Source organism: Haemaphysalis longicornis, unplaced genomic scaffold (assembly GCF_048455015.1).
Source record: "Haemaphysalis longicornis isolate Haplotype H1 unplaced genomic scaffold, Haemaphysalis longicornis Haplotype H1 scaffold_11, whole genome shotgun sequence".
In the NCBI taxonomy this organism is placed as follows: Eukaryota; Metazoa; Arthropoda; class Arachnida; order Ixodida; family Ixodidae; genus Haemaphysalis; species Haemaphysalis longicornis.
The window spans coordinates 55,045,475-55,055,907 of NW_027526214.1; positions in this window are offsets into that span (position 1 = coordinate 55,045,475).

The following is a 10,433-nucleotide window of genomic DNA, read 5'->3' on the forward strand; positions in this document are numbered from 1 at the left end:
AATGTCGCCTCAATATAACCGGCTGAATAGCCCTAATTTTAAAACTGACGGGAGAAGAACAGGAATGGGAGTAGGTTGAATGCTGACGATGTATCCTGGATTAGAAAGAGCAAGGCTTTTAAGGAGTGCCTGGAAGATGCGTTCGCCATGGTGTCCCGAGGCCGACGTTGCAGAGGCACGAAAACCCAACCGGGCTAGCATGCCAGGTAAATCTACTAGCTATGCGTTGACGGCCGCGCACTTAATCACCGCATCGACTGGGCGAAGTGTTTCCCTTCCAATCTACAAACAACCCCGAGAATCGGGACTGTTTCAAAGCCTCAGCATCGGGTCCGCCAGATAATGTGACATGTTTTATCTATCCTGGTTGTCCTCAAACGGAAATGGGGTCTGTTATTTATTTTATGCATTTACAGACCTCGGTATATTCAGGATTGACTCTAGTGTTGAATTTTATTGTACCTCTCACGTTCGTCCCGTTAACTTGTCTCGTCTCGATAACTGTGCGACTTCGTATACGCCCTGCTCAAGCGCCTGTCTCGTTTCTGGGATGCGATTCCCAAAGACTGATTACCGATGCCACTACAATGACAAATGTCTGATATCATTTATTATTTACTGTTTTCAAGTGAGTTCATCCGCCCTTGTAGCCATGACCCCATGGGAAGTGCCTCTTTGTGGTTATACTTTCAGCAGATACGATGATTCGTTTAAAAAACTGATTGCCCAAGCCTTTAAATACCATAACAGAAAAATGAGTGACAGGCAGTGAAGGCAACTGCTGAAGTTGAGAAAGCGTGGCTACAATTGTTACAACTCAAACCACTGCTGGTGATATTTTTTGAGGGGTGTGTGGGAAATATCATGATGCACTCTAAAGTGGCACGAGAGCGTGTGCATATGGCTGACCTCAAGTTTGCACGGCCGAAGTTTGGAGGCTTACGCTGTCAAACACCGTGCAGTAAAACATTCAAGTTAATTATTCAAAAAAAAAATTTATGATATACTGTATGCTTACAATCGATACGATGGTCTTAGTTTGAAACAAATTTTACATACCACTTATACCTTCCTTGCATTAACAGAAAGAGTTATAGAACTGGGCAGGCAGACGCTGGGCGTTATTCGCTGCACTTCGAAAAATATTTCGCGAACTACAACACTAGGGTCACACAGAGTTCCGTAGGGCTATAAACTGATGAGCACATAACTCAACAAATGAATATCACGTATAAATTTGCAATGCAACTATTCCTTTACGCTGCGTTGGAGTCAGCCAGAGAGAGGTCATCGGAAATGCTGATCAAGTATAAACGTAATCTTTCAATCGTCATGGTCAAAAAGTGGACACCCTTCCTGTGTGAAGAAAACTGTATAGAAGGGTCCAGTTTTGTGGATTGCCAAAACGATTGCATATAGGCATGCGTGCCTGTTTGCAATCGGCGAGAGAGAGCGCGCAAATGCTCTAAATATCGATAGATTGGTAGGAACTTGCAGTTGAAGAAGAAAAGTGCGCTTTAACAATCGGTTAATGAGGCACTCTTATCTCTCTCAGGCAAAACCTACTAATGTTTGCGCACTCCTCCCTTGTTTCAAAATTTACACTGCCCACAATATATCAGGGCCAATTAGCGACATATATTCCGGGTATAGCAAAGAAATCAATATATTCTGCATACGACAGAAAAGTAGGCACAGGCAATATGGAGATGACAAATTTGAATCAGTGTAATAAAAAGATTTCGCTCTCAACTGAGGCTGATCAATAAGTACAGCTGCGGCAAATGTTACACGGTAGGCGGTGTCGTGTCGCCTCACATTGGTAAGCATTCAGTGTCCACACGTTATGGACTTCGTGTGAGGGCCCGTTTCCCCCATAAGAATTACGTCGCCTTCCTCCAACGCTTTACTGACCGTTGCTTTTGTGTGCGCTGTCGCTCCGATTTCTTTCAGGTATTCTCGATGCCATCTTACCCACCAAGTCCGCACGATCCGACACCTACTTCTACAGGCCTCTTTGATTTTCCCGACGATGAGACGTTGTGAGTCATTAAGTTGCTGTCTCCCTCCGGTGATGTCCACAGGTGTTATTGGCATAGGCTGGCCGGGCTCGCCGTACACGTAGGTCAACGGTCGTTTATTTAAACCTCCTTCCACATCTTTTATGACGGTTCGCAGCTCTTCTACTGTAATAGTCATCCTCGCGATGATTTTCTGCATGGAGGTTTTAAGGCGGCGTATAAGACGATCATAAATCTCTCCCCACCACGGTGCGCCCTCTGCTATCAGCTTCCACTAGATATTACGTGAGCAGCAGGAATTATCCAAGTTCTCTCGTTGAATGGTGCCCAGTACATCATTGATGTCTTTCGGCGCCATCTTGAAGGATTTCGCATTATCTGAATACACTATTGCTGGCATTCTTGGCCTCGCTTTGAATCTGCGGAATACTTGCAAGAAAAGTTCAGTGTTACATGTTGTTGACCACATCTAGATGAGCTGCTCTTTATATAGCGCAGGTGAAAATCACGACATACTGTTTCAGGCAATGTCTCTTGTCTGCTGCGTATAGCGGTCCTGTAAAGTCTACTCCGGTGACTTGAAATGGCATGGCTTGCGTGACTCGGCCCGCTGGTAAGGGCTGTGTCACTTGGCTCAGTGGTCTTGCATTGTGTCTTTTACAAATGATGCATTTGTTCATTACCCGTTTGACCGTCCGACGGCAAGATCCAAAATCGTGTGCGCAGCTGAGCAAACATTTCTTGAACTACACCACGCATCGTCAGACAGGGAACTTGATTCACTAGCAACTCCGTGAAATGGCCTTGCTTAGGTAACACGATGACGGGATTGTTTAATGTATTTATATAATGAACGCATTCTTTTTGCCGTAAAACCTCCTCATCGTCAAGAAATACGTCTGTCCTTGTATTTGAAACACGTTTTTTTTTTCCTTTACGGTGCAAATGGCTGTGCCCTCTAAATGTTTCTTGAGCTTTCTTAATCCGGTAATTTTCTGCTGAGAATATTTTTTACGTTCCTAATGGCCCCTTTCATTGTTCATTTTAATGGTTCTTGACGAATATAAATACCCACGCAGTTCTCAGAAGGAGATTGTATGATCCATTGTTCGCGATGTTCAATCTCGATGATGCCGGTTTCTCTGTTCCGTGTGTGCAATTGTTGCATTCCATCCTCTGTTCTTCATTCATTAACTGGTCGTCTCCTCCGTAGTTTTTGTAGCGATCAATTTCTTGTGACGCTAGCTAACTGGGTCTGCGCCCCCACAGTTGTGAATCAATTAAGGCACGTGCTTTGATTCCCCGCGTTAGTAGGCCTGCTGGGTTATCTTCTCCTTGTACAAATGGCCAGCTTCCCGCTCGCGTTTTCGCCCATATTTTGTGACTCTATTCTATACAAATTCTTCTCTCTTGTTGCCTCCGTGGATCCAGAGCAACACTATCATAGAGTGAGTCCAAAAGTGACTGCTTCCCAGGTTTCCCACGTAGTGTTTTTGTACGCATTCTCATAATCTTGCCGCTAGCACTTCTCCCACCAGTTCCAATCGAGCCAACTGGAGCTCTTTGATCGGAGCCACACGACTTTTCGCCACCATCAATGTTGCCGCCGTTGTTCCATTACTGTTTGATGTCACGAGCTACGCTGCTGCTCCATATGCTAATGGGCTTGCGGTGGCATGGACGTGCAGCGTTGAGTCTAGTATAATACCTTGATTTTCAGCATAGCACCTGGGCAATTGTATATGCTTCATCGCTAATACCTCTTCAATTAAAACTCTCTACCTTTCCTTTTCTTCAATAGATAAAGGATCATCCCATGTTGTGTCCAGCTTCCATAGGCTCTGGAAACCTATTTTCGCTCGTATTGTGAATGGCTACAATAGTCCAAGTGGATGAAATATTTTAGCAGTTGCCTGCGGCACCGTTCTTTTAGTTAGTGGGACCATTGTTAGGACTAACACCCATTTGTCCACTGGAAAGTACAGAACACCGTCGTGGTGTTTCCATATCATTCCTAACTACTTTGTTCGGCCGCTTGACCGAAGCTCTTGTGCGCACCCTCGTCCTTTTCGGTTGTGTTGAACACTTCATTCACTCGCTTGTCATTTGACGTCCATTTCCTCACGTTCATCGAGGCTCTGTCGAACATCATTTTCGTCTCGTTGTACAGTTTTAATGGCTCCATCGACTGTGTCCACTCCGAGCATCACGTCATCGACGTAAATTCCCCTCTGTAGCTTTTTTGTTGTTTCTGGCCATTCAGCAGTAATTTCGTTAATTGCTGCCTAATCGTGGCTGCCAGTTGAAATGTGCTCGGTGTAGTGCCGAATGTCACTTTTGTCATCGTCCAGCCTGGATTCCATCAGTTAGTCTGCCCTGGTAGTCGTGTTTCCCCCACAGAAACCGCTGAGAGTCTCGGTCTTCTTCGTGGATGCTGATCTGCAAAAATGCCTTTTCGACGTCTCCGATCAGCGCAATCATATTTTTTCTGAAGGTTATAAGCATGGACAGTATGTCCTCGTTAAAGTTCGGAGCGGATTTTAAATTGTCGTTTAGCGATCTGTTTTTCATCGAGCTTGACGACGCGCCGAAAACGACTCTGACTTTCGTGGTTGCTCGGTCCTATCTTATGACTGCGTGGTGGGGCATACAGTAGCAAAGGGTATCTGGTTTTCCTGCTACCTCCTATACCTCTTCTGCTACCCCAGAGGTGAAATATTTCAAGATTCCCTCGTCATACCTTCTGAGAGCACCATTGTTCCTCAGCCTCGTTCTTAATTGCCATAGCCTTTTCACTGCAATTTGTCTGTTCGTGCTCAGGTTTACGTTCTCTTTCTAAGGCAGACCTATGGCGTAGCGACCATTTTCAATCGTTATTTTCTCCTCGAACCCCTCTAACACCTTATCTTCGTACTTGGTACACCATGCTTTATTGTGATGCCGACTGACTCCAAATTCCAGAATTTGAGCAATCGGTCCTGTATTCCTTTATCAGTAGCTTGAAATGAAGTACCATGACTGTTTAGTCTTTTGTCACTTTCAGTTCAGTTTCACGGTATGGTCCTTGCCGTACCCATCCGGGCGTTGTTTCCACAGCCATTAATTTGTCACCTATTCGTTTTATCTTTCCTTTGAAGTATTCCCAATAAAAATCTCAGCCAATTACCCAACCTATCAAATTTTCCGTTCTTGTTTTACTGGTGTCGTCAGCAATTGCGAAATCTAGTTTCTTCACTGATATCTTTGCTGTGTCCTGGCCGACAATTACAGGATATTGTCACGAAGCCAAGGAGGACGCAGTTGTTTAGAAAAGAAACAAGTTTATTGGAGCGGACTTGTGCTCCCCTAACAACTGAAAAGAATACAGAGGCGGCGAAGCAGCGGTCAACAAAGTGACGTACGTGCGTCGGCGAGCGTCGCAGAATCGAATGCTCCGGCGTCCATGTGAGACAGCTCATGTGAGACAGCTTTGACAAGCTCGTCAACTCAATATTGGCCTGAGATGATTTAGAGCGCAAGGGAATCAGCTGGGGCCTCATTGGTGCAGCAGCAGCTGGTGTATTATGGGGCCCTAGGGGCTGGTTCCACCTTTGAGTTCCCAGCTGTCTCTTAACCACATTTTCCTAAACCAGAACAATTTTCTTCCTGAACAAGAATCTCTCTCTCTCTTTATTTATTTTTAACAAAATAGTAAAAATGTTTAGGGCGTACTAGCCGTCAAAGAATAAAAATTTTGTACACTAAAAATGATGCTTAATCCCTCAAACTGAAAACCTCGCTTCCGCAATTTTCACGGTCATATTCCACGCCACAGAAGCCGAGAGAGAAAATTGGTCTCTCCTTGACTACGGTGGATTTAAACCCTCTTTGCTAGTGTTTGCATTTTCGATAATCGTTTGTGCTTGTGAAACGCTAACCGAAAACCTGCAACGAAGTAGGAAAATGCTCCGTGGGAATCGAAGAGTCGCTATCGTGCCTTACAGCTTAGGATACAAATGTTGATGCCTCTTGAAGTTTTTATTATTATTATATTCTTAGTTCAAAACCATGTTTCAAAACTTTAGTTCAATTAGTTCAAAATTAGTTCAAAACCTGCACGAGGACATCGGCGTCGTTCAGTTGCGAGCACGAGTAGAGCAGCCAAAAGAGGAGGAAGGAGAAACAGTGTGGCAAATGTGGCAGGGGATATACATCATTCCGAGGGCGCCATGCAAGAAGCGCTCTGCTGCCGCAACGCGCTACGAGGTAAGGCCAAAGTAGTGGTCGCAATCGTGAGTTGCTCGGTCTTGCGACACTTCCTGAGACAGAGAAAGTGGTGACCAAAGAAACTATGAGCACTGTCGATGCCAAAATGAAGAGCTGAGTTGACCCAAAGTACAAGCTTTGCGCTATTGCCGAGAAAATTGCAGTGCACGCTGCATTCTCATTTTTATTTCCCGAGTAGGCTAATCGTCAGCAAAAATGTTTACATAATTTTTTATAAATAAAGTATTTTTGAAGTATGCGAAGAACAGACTCTTGCTTACATTTTCCTGTAAAAAAATATAACATTTTAATGTAAATGCAAGAGCCAATAAAACATTACTTCAAGGTAACCAGAATGGCTTTAACAAGCCTTCAAGCTCTGTGTAATCCGTTTCTTTTATATAACAAAAAGAGATGACACAACCAAACAGGAGTTATACTGAAGTTTCACTTTCTGCAAACAGTTCTTGCTAGTCCCTGGCTTAGGTACACTAAAGTCAGGTTCGTTGTTGAAGGTGATTGGTGTCGTCGTGGATGGTGGTGAAGGACCCGATGGCGAGGCCAATAGATGATGAAGGAGAAGAAGTCCATTTGCACTTATTCACAGGAGACGAAGAAACGCAGCACAACACAAAACGGAAACTGAATTACAAATAATAGGCGCCGCAATGCACAAAGGAAGTATCGCGGCGCGATCCCTCATGGGGGCCTGGAGGCCAAAAAAGGGGGTGAACCGCCGCGCGGTTGGTGAGGAATTCGTGGGGCTCTGGTGCCCAGAAACCACCGTGGGAGCAAGTCTTCGTGCGACCACTCGCAGTCTTGGCTCTCGGCTAACTAGTTGAAGCATGCTAGGGCAGGGCGCACGCAACGCCGCCTCCCCCCAGCCGCGCACATGTTAATAAGGGTTTTGACCTCGCCGCCCCCCCCCCTGTCCGTCCCAAAAAGTCAGGAGGAAAGAAAAGCCTTCCCCGACGCCGCGTAAAAAGCCGCCGGCGAGGCCCATACAAAGGGTTGCGACTCGCAGGCATCCGCGAAGGCCGCCCATCTCTCCCGCTCAAGGAGGGGAACACAACAAGCCCACGAGAAGGGATGGGGGTCACCGTCCCGACGGGTTGCATCGGCGCTGTCATCATTACAGCTCCCCTATCAAAAGCCTGTGTCAGGACTGATTGGCCTTCTACAGGCACAAAAACAAATAGATTACAGCGCCGTAACCCAAGCAAGCAAATAAAATAGGCGAGGAATATATCTTGAGGACTCTATGCATGCAAGCGAAAATTGCGCGTGCGAGGAAAGCACAAAGTGAAATGCTACGCAAAAGAAATCAACAAAAAGGGTGCGTAACACTCCAGGGGAACATCATGCACACAGCAAAATACCCGCGTGCTGGATACAAAAACGAAGGCAAAAGGCACCTCAAAAGTAAAGTTGTGCTCGCGAGCACAAGAGGGCAAACAACGAAAACGGCAGCGATACCAACTATGCAATTGCTCAACAAAACGCGAGGTGAACGTTACCTCCCCCGCAAGCATACGGGTGAGAAAAACACAGCAACAACAAAAACGTTTCCGAGCGTTCAGTCAGTTCACCACAGTTTGCGCCAGTAGAGTACGAATAATTCGGGTGCAGCTTCGACGTGAGAGTCCATCTGGTTGTTGTACCAATCGTGATGTACGGCATTCGCCGAGGTGTCGGGTGATCCGCCTCTGCAACCGCGCGGGAAGCCCCCACCGTCAGAGCAACCCGCATGCCCAGGAGAACGGGCCTTGAGACGCTTACGTTTACCTGTCTGCACCTGCCATTGTTCCCTTCCTGGCATCCCGAGTTGCTTCCTGCTTGCCTTTCGTTGACATTTGTCTTTAGTTTTTAGCCCTGATTCGCTCCGACCGCAAGCAACTGTTTCTTAACGTTCGATGCGACGCGACTGCGTCTTGGCATCAGCGCCACAAAAGGCGCACTCAGGGAACCTATAAAGCCTCTATCCCTCCCGGATAGCTTCTTGTCGAAACCGGGGGTCCCGGGCGGGAACGCCTGACGGCGAAAACCCGTTTGTGCGACAGAAGCCGAATGGCGCGCGAGTCCGGGTCTCTTGTGAGGGCATCAGCGGTTCGTTCGCTGCCGCCCGCTGGTTTGGCTGCAGGGGTATTCTTACAGGAAACGTCTGGAGTAGCGCCTGCCCTGAGGAAGCCATTTCGGCTGGCCCAGTAAGAATACAGCAGAGCTTGAGTGTCAGCGGTCTGACCGGGTGCTTCTCTGGCGATCAGGGGAGGCGCCTCGGTATTTACCGGCTCTTATGCCTTCCCAGGCCGAACCCGGCGGAAGTTTGCAATGGCGTGCGCCGTCGTGGCGGGCGCACCTGCATGACTCTTGGGCTGGCCGGCCGACTCCGCTGCCTTTGGATGTGTAGCCGAGGTGCCGCCGACAATAGTCCTCGACGAGGGGAAAATAGCGGAGCCCAAAGTGGTCCCTTTACGAGAAGTTTTTGCCAGTGCGATAGATTTACCCGACCTGGTCAACTGATACGGAGTGAAAATCCTTCTCAGCCGCACGGTTTCGCTGACAATGTCGAGCCTTAGCTGGAATGGTTTTGCGGGGACGCTCGGTCACGCTAGCCTGCCGCCTTCTTTGTTAGACCGTCTTTTTGGGACGCCCGACACTGCAGCGGTGACGATACGTGGCTTTTCGCATGACTCCGCACCGTCTACCTCAACCCAGCGTTCCCCTGGTGGGGGTGGGCTGACGTCACGGTCGAGATGGAGGTAAACGCGGCAACTGCCCGCAACGGCAGCACGGCCGCACCACGTTCTCGTTATCCGGCCGCGCCCGAACCTTAAGAGCCACTGGAGCTGTCGCGTTTTTGCGCGTTCGACCTCCAGCTCTGTGTCCCTGGCCATGCTGTGCTCTGGCGATGAGGATTTCCCCAAAAGGGAAGGTGCAGAGAGAGACCACGCACCGGCGATGACCTGGCTGCCACCGCGCACAGCACTCCCCATTCTCTCCGGCGGAGGTCGGTGGGTCCAAGGATGTCTTCTTCCCGGTAGTTGAACTAACGGATCCGCTGTCTTGCAGGCGGCTCGTAGCCGTCCAGCTTCGTCATCTCCTTGCGTTTTGTCAGCTTCCTTTCTCTTCTACACTCGAAGTCGCCTCTCGGCCCGCACTGAGTCACCACTTCGTTAACTGAACCACAGGTAATGTCCACGACACTGTCGGGCTGCGCCAGTAAAGTTAGGTTCGTTGTTGAAGGTGGTTGGTGTCGTTTTGGAGGGTGGTGAAGGACCCGATGATGAGATGAGGCGAGTAGATGATGAAGGAGAAGTCTATTTACACGTATTTGCAGGAGACGACGAAACATAGCACAAAACAAAACGGAAACTAAATTACAATTAAAAGGCGCCGCAGCGCAGAAAGGGGGTTATCGCGGCTGGATCCCTGATGGGGGCCCGGAGGCCAAAAATGGTGCAGAACCGTGGCTCGGTTCGCGAGGAATTTGTGCGGCTCTGGCGCCCGGAAACCGCAACGGTAGCAAGTCTTCGCGCGACCGGTTGCAGGCGCAGCTCTCGGCCAACTCGTTGAAGCATGCTCGATCAGGGCACACGCAAAGCCGCCTCCCCCAAGCCGCGCACATGCCAGTAAGGGTTCTGACCTCCACTCCACCCCCCCCTGTCCTTCCCCGAAGGTCAGGAGGACAGGAAAGCCTTCCCCAACGCCGCGTAAAAAGCCGCCGGCGAGGCCCATACAAAGAGTTGCGACTCGCAAGCGTCCGCGGAGGCCGCCCTTCGCTCCCGCCCAAGGAGGGGGACACAACAAGGCCACGAGAAGGGTGGGGGTCACCGCCCCGACGGGGTGCATCGGCGATGTCATCATCTCAGGTACACTGTAAACTCCTTACTTCGTCATGCAAACACCACAAAGATGCACACAAACCCCTAAAAGAAGTGTTTCATCTGAACTGCGAACGCCACAACCATTAATAGAGACAAAGTGCTTTGTTTCCTTTGCAAAAACAGAAGCACAAACAGTACAAGAAGGCGATGCTGGTGCTTTCAAAATATATATACCTGGAGACGAGGCAAAACCCCTATGGATGCTCATGTTCGGCTTTTTTTCTATTCGAGCGGATAGACTGGGCAGAGAGGCATCGAAAAGCTCCAGCAGACGCATTACCCT